Here is a 7,160-nt window from a genome sequence, read left to right on the forward strand (position 1 = left end):
CCCTATCCTTCCCCTTACCCCTACCCGCCCGCACCCGTCCACCGCTAGCCCCTTCTGACCCTCGCTAGACGACGAGGAAAGCAGAGTTTTGCGGACCTCAAATAATGCGTAATCGCCTACCTTGCAAACAACTTTTCCATTACAAAATAATTAATAGAAAACAACGACCAATTTAACTCAAAAACTACCGCGATAACTGTAACTGTAACTAGTTACAATTGATGGCGAACAAAATGTAACTGTAACTGTAACGGCAATCTTTAAGAAAAAGTAACTGTAACTGAAACTAGTTACATTTTTGGCAAAACTAACTGCAACTGTAACTAGTTGCATTTTTAAAAGTAACTTTCCTATCCCTGCCGTTACATCCCTTCCTCGTGTCTACGGGGCAAATTTTAAGGACGACGGGCTTTGCGGGCCGAAGGCCCGTTACGTCATCTGATTGTGTTCTTCAGCAAATCGCGCGACAGGAATGGTCGGGCCGCAGGCCCGACCATCGCCGCCCGCAGGCAAAGCAGGCCCGGCCCCTGCCGAACGGAGTTTGCCGGCGCAGCGAAGCGAAGCTTGCGGAAGGGCGGGCCTGCTTGTTGAACATCGATGAGTAATAGGCTTCGCTAATCGCTCAGCCAAAAGTCAACGGTTTAGTGGTAGTAGATAATCTAGGGACCCTTAAGCCCAAAAGAGGGTGTGGTTGGACCCGTAACGTGTGGTCTAAATATTACTCCCTTTACAATTCTGTGACATGAAGCCTTTTTTACGATTTCATAGACCATTACGTCTTTTTAGCCCGCCCTTCTGCTTTGAAAAAGCTATCCAGCGGACTTATGCAAACGACCTCGTGTGTGTCTGTCTGTCTGTGTGTCTGTCTGTTCCACTAGAAGGAGATGTGCTAGAGACTTGAAATTTTCAGGGTATCTTAAGGTCCGCTCCTAGAAAACGAAACGCCTACGGCAAATCCTGGCAACCACTCCTAAGGGTGTGAATGGGGGTATCCAAGGTTCAAAAATTCTCCCAAAAAGTTTTTTTTTATGTTCTCGTATGGGGTAACTCGTGGAAGTAAAGTCCTATGGGCGAAAATTTCGTCCATTTCGCTCTATCTCTAATCGTTTAGGCGCTGGAGGGTCTTTCTTGACGAAAATAAGCTAAAAATTGCCATAGTGAACCCTTAGCTGTAGAAATGGGCCTAAAAACCGCAAAATAGAAAGAAAAATCTCCCCCCACCCCCAAAAAACGTTTTCTAAGCAGAAGGGTGGGTTGTAGTCGCGGTGCTTCACCGTTACATTCCTTTTTCGAGTCTTTGGGGCAAACTCAAAGACGACGGATTTAAGCGGGCCGAAGGCCCGTTACATCATTCGATAATGTTCTTCAGCAAATCGCGTAACAGAAATGATCGGGCGCAGGCCCGACCATCGCCGCCGGCAGGCCAAGCAGGCACGGCCCCTGCCCAACGGAGTTGCCGGCGGAGCGAAGCGGAGCTGGCAACTTCGTTTGGCGGAAGGGCGGGCCTGCTTGGTCACGTTGTTTTCGCCAAGAAATGCGCTATAGCGTCGAAACAGTTCAAGATAGAGCAAAATGGACGAAATTTTCGTCCGAGGAGCTATACTTTCACGAGTTACCCCTTAGGAGCCCATAAAAAAATATTTGATAAAAATAATATTTTGCGACCTGTGGTTTTTGATTTTTTTAAAAGTCAATTTTTGAGCTAAAATGCTCATCTTTGAACTCGATCTGTCTTTTTATGGTACAAAACGACCCTGAAAATCCCAGGTCGCTATCTCAATTCTTTCTCGAGTTATCGTGCGGACAGACGGACAAACAAACAGACAAACAACAACAGAAAATGGCAAACGAAAATAAGCTCCAAAAGTGGTGAAAACCAAGGTGACGTTTCGGATCAGTTTCCCATTCTGTGCGTTTAATACTTTGCGATAGAAAATCGGCAAGGTGGCTCACCGATAGGTAGTTTCTTACGACACAATTACCAGCGTTGGGTTTTGAGTTGAATCCCAAAATACCGAAAAGGAAAGAACTACCAGCTATATGTACGCCAGACCACGTCTCGCGTAACAGGCTTCGCGATATCTCACGAAGCACTGTTACGCTGCGACGGCCTGCGGCGCTGACACCCGAAACGGGGTAATAGGAGTGTGTATACAATTTTTCGAAATAACGTCTTTTTTTACGATTTAATCGACCATTTGATCATTTTCACCTCATTTGTGTCAAGAAATGCCCGCTAGCACCTAAACGGTACAAGATAGAGCCAAACGGACGAAATTTTCGTCCATGAAGCTCTAATTTGACGAGTTACCCCTTAGGAACCCATAAAAAAAATACTTGATAAAAATACATTTTGCGACCTGTAGTTTTTGATTTTTTTAAAAGTCAATTTTTGAGCTAGAATGCTCATCTTCGAACTCGATCTGTCTTTTTATGATACAAAACAACCCTGAAAATCCAAGATCCCTCTCTCAATTCTTTCTCGAGTTATCGTGCGGACAGACAGACAAACACACACACAAACAGACAAACAGAATGAAACTTTTCCGGTCAGTGGAGTAATGGGCTTCGCTACTCGCTCAGCCAAAAACGCGATAAGAGCGATAGGTACACATTGGGACAGCTCACTAGAGAAGTGTCCGAAGGGACACTTTAAAAATTCTAAAATAGTCTTATTTTGCAATACACTGACTCCAATCATGGTTCTTTAGAGTTACATGTTCAGCCAGGCCCCAATCATTAGTGCCACCACGAAGAACTCTTTAGTGCCAAACGTAGCAAATTTTTTCAACATCTGAATACTGTTAGAAATAGATGATATCGCCTCTGTCCCATTGTACCCCGTGTCCAACTGTACCCCACCTTCCCCTACTTCTCAATTTTTTCTTCTCTCTTTGCTTCGAGAGCCGCATAGCGGTTTTCAAAGGCGCACGCTATATCAATTATTGTGGCGTGTTTTGCTTCTTCATTGAGGATGGCGATGTCTGGTTTAGGCCTTGAGTTTGGGCACGGGGGCGCGGGGACACGGGGGCGCGGGGCCGTGGGGCGATTTTCGCAGGTGGGTGACGTGTGTGTAAATGTCCAGGGAAGAGGTGCAGGTACATGACTGGTTTAGTCCAAGATTACACTGTTTAATACTGACAGTGTATAACTAGTCATAGAAGACATATTGAAAAATAACAACAAAAAATAAAAAAACAAAATATGAAAAAACAAATTGCGCAAAAACAAAACGGACTAGGTATCAACCAACGCAGCATTTTCATTTGGGCCCTTGCCACTGGCACTAAATAGACTGCTCCTTAATCTTTGCATTTTAGCCCTAATTTTGGCTTTATAGTTGCAGTGCGAGAATAGCAAATCGTCTAACACTCCTATCTCGAGATTTTTTCGCCTCTTATTTAGTATCCAACCCGCATCACTAAACGTTCGCTCGCTTTCTGCGCTTGTGGCAGGGATGACCAAGTATCGCCGGGCGAGGCGGGCAAGACGAGGGAATCTTCCAGCCTAGGTGCGAGGAACGGGTATAATACGTTAGTCATAAAAACGAAAAAGATTAACGGAAATCGGATTCAATCTGGAGAACTTACACGCTGTGACCACCACGCCAAAGGCTTGGGATTCTGCATGTCGTACTCGCCTAGTGGCTCGTCAAGGTACGCCTTTATTTCATCCCACACGGAAAATAGACATCTATAGATGGTGGTAGACGGTCTACCGTTCGTCTATTCGGTCTAGAGACATCTATAGACGTCAATAGACCATCTAAAATAGGTAAAAATAGTCTACATCTACATATAGATATACTGTAGACATCGATAGACGGTCTTAAGGTTGTCTATCGGATCTATGTATACTTCTGTCGATATTAAGATATCTATGTATCATCTGCCACCTGTCTACGACATCTAGGTCTACTTATAATGCAGTGAATACGTCTGGTAGATATCTATCGTAAGTCTTGCAGGTCTATGTCTTAAAACATGTAAGTTCTAGACATCTATTGATTATCTTTCTACCGTCTAGCGAAAGACAATGAGGTCTAGGTAACTGTCCGAGTCATCTCTAATACACCGTCTAGAAGTAGACAATCTATAGATGTTCGTAGCCGTCTAGACATCTCTGTAGAAGGATATCATTTTCCAACACGACTTCTCCTAGAAGCAACCGATGGGTGAGGGGTAGCGTTCGCGCTCTCGAACCCAAAGGTTGAGGGTTCTAATCCCAACACTGGTGACATATTCGAACGTCCAAAGCTAACCAAGGTGAACACATAGCCATGAGGGAGTATGAGTTGGCTCAAGAACATGCCAAATTTTTATTTTCTCGTAAAATACTTGTCTTTGGTTGGTCTATCAGTAGATATCTATTCAACATCGACAAAAAGACGTCTAATAGATGTTGTAAATGTGGACACTCGATCAATTGTAGACGTCTAGTGGTAGACACGATAATACATCTAATAGACCACTGGGGGTCTACAGAAAGATGCATATTAGACATCTAATAGACGTCTTTTTTCTGTGTGGGATCTTAGATAGGTCCAGTAGGGGCAGTCTCTTCCCGGAAGGCGGCGTACGGGTCGCTTTTAAGCTTTTTGGCGGGGGGTGGCACAGCTTCCGCGTCCGCCAGTGCGCCGGCCGCGGGCTCGTCTGGAGTAAGGTCTACCGAGGGAGCGTCCATCTCCATTATTAGGTCACGGGCAGTGTCATGAACCTGCGGTGTACATTCGAAAGAGCAAACCGTATTATAATTATAACCCGCGGAGTCAAAAGAACTAAAAAAAACGTATCGCGTTACCTTTGTCTTCTCCTCTTCGGTGAGCATGTTCCGGAAGCCACGGAACGACGGCTCCAGAAAAGTAGCCAGCTTGTGAGTCATAGTGACCTTCACTACTTGCTGAAGCTCACTGAAGAGGCGGGCGCGCATCACGCGGATCACGTCAGTGTCCCCTTCCTGGGGAGAGTACGCGGCCCGCAGTTTGTGGTAGCTCACCAGAGGAAGAGGGGCAGTGACAGAATATTTGGCCTGCACTAGCTCACTCTCCACTTTCATGGGAGTGAGTAGACAGACCATGTCATCCAATAAATCTTTGTTGACTGCCTCTAGTTTGGTATTTCGCTCATTCTCTGGCACCCCGTCGTTTTTGCGCTCAAAGAGCACTTGCAACTGTTACACATACAGGGGTAGTTACAATACGGAACGATTCACTTAACAATGCATTGCATTAAACCGCGCCCGTTCCCTTACTCACCTCGGCGTAGACCTTTTGAATTGATGAGAGCATCCGGTGGAAACTATTCCACCGGATTTCCATGTATGGTTTGAGGGATGTTGTTAAATTTTCCACCTGTCCTATAGATTTCATGTATGAAACCAAACCATTACACGAATCTCTGAGCTGGAGTACTTGCAGTACTAGCACCTTGTCATTGGACGAAAGATGCTCGCGGATCTCCCGCAAAAAATCAGAATCTGTGTCCCTTACTTGTGACAGCAGGAGCACGGCTGGCAGAGCCGAGCCCGGGGTGTGGCCGATCCGACCAACAGCCCCCTCCAGCTCCTGCATGTACACTTTCAGGGACAGCAAATTACCAGCATGAATCAGCTCCAAAAGTTCTAAAGTCTTAGTCGCCTTGGCTTTAGTCAAGACCTGTCTAACCTAAAACAATATTACGTTCAATAAGTAATTGGTTTGTCCATCACTACACACAACCAAATCAGAGAGCGTCTGAGGCGTGAGGCAGGTAGGCGACGCGACGAGAGTCGAGTGTATGAGTGAGGAGTATGCGAAAGAGGAGCGAGCGAGGGCGCGGAGAGCGAAAGTAACGAACGAGATTGATCAGCGAGTAAGGCGAGGAGAGCGAGCGAGAGGGCGGAGAGCGACAGTAACGATCGAGAAGGAGCGAGTAAGGCGAGGAGAGCGAGCGAGAGGGCGGAGAGCAACAGTAAAGCGAGCGAGATAGGTGTACAGGGCGGAGCGAGCGAGTCAAGAGAGAGGGAGCGCAAGTGAGACAGAATATTTACCTTCAAATAGTTATCAGAAATAAAAGCAATGCAGTTGGCGCGCGCAAAAGATTTAGGGAAAGCCAACTTGGCGTCGGAAATAGCAGCCTTTCCAAGTTTCTGGGTCCTGAGCTTCCTGAGATCTGCTACTATTTCCTCCACATTCTTCGCCAGAGTCTCGGCGGTTGGTGGAAGACTTTGAAAGTCTTTTGGGGCGAGAGTCATTGCATGTGTGTACACAATGTTGCACGCATGTGCTGTACAATACTCTCGCCACCAATCAGACAGAGCGTTTTGAAGGGCCGCTTCCCCATCTGTGACGAAGCACACTTTCACGAGCTTGTCCTCTGAAACACCCCGTTTGGCAAACATTTTTACTATAAACGCCCGCAAATTTTCGGCGGACTTGGACTGCTCTTGAGGAAATGGCTCTGTAAAATAATTGTAAGTCTTTGCTTCCCAAATATTAGTTTCGGCGTTCAGCTCGGGGAAAGAGACGTTGCAGGTCATGATACTTCTTTTCTTCGAGTCAAGCCACATGTCAAGTGTGCACGCCAGTTCCTCAGCCTCGGCAGCTGCCTGCACCCGCGGGTACAGGTCAGCGCGTTCGGCCTCGGCTAACTGGTTGATGCGCCTTTTGATGGTCTTGGGGGCACTCAAGAGGTCCTCGACGTCTACCTTTCCGTAACGCTCCCCGACAAGGATTAACGTTTGGGCCAAGGCACGGAACCCTTCACCTTCGACAACAGAAAGTGCACGGAGGTCAGTAGCGCAGAACTCTGCTGTTGCCTCCAGGACAGCACTTTTTGCACTAGGGTGCGCCTTGACCAATTCAACTTCAGCAATAGAGTTATTTTGTGACGGAATGAGCGCGCACTGATGGCGATTCAGGCCGCTTGTGCCTGTGTAACACAAAAGTCACATACGTTATACTTAGGCCTATCATGTGTCTAGGAGTCATTCGAGCTCGCAGCCGAGTCGAGCCAATGTTCACTCACTCTCCCCCCCCCCCCTAAAGTTCCAGTTGTAGCGGATCAAAAGCGGGGCGGGGGAGGGGCGCGTAACACGGGGTCGGTAGGGGACGCGGGGACCGCGAGGACGCGGGGACACCGCGGGGACACCGCGGGGACACGGCGGGGACACGGCGGGGACAC

This window comes from Frankliniella occidentalis, unplaced genomic scaffold (genome assembly GCF_000697945.3).
Source record: "Frankliniella occidentalis isolate FOCC.00 unplaced genomic scaffold, Focc_3.1 Scaffold528, whole genome shotgun sequence".
Taxonomy (NCBI): domain Eukaryota; kingdom Metazoa; phylum Arthropoda; class Insecta; order Thysanoptera; family Thripidae; genus Frankliniella; species Frankliniella occidentalis.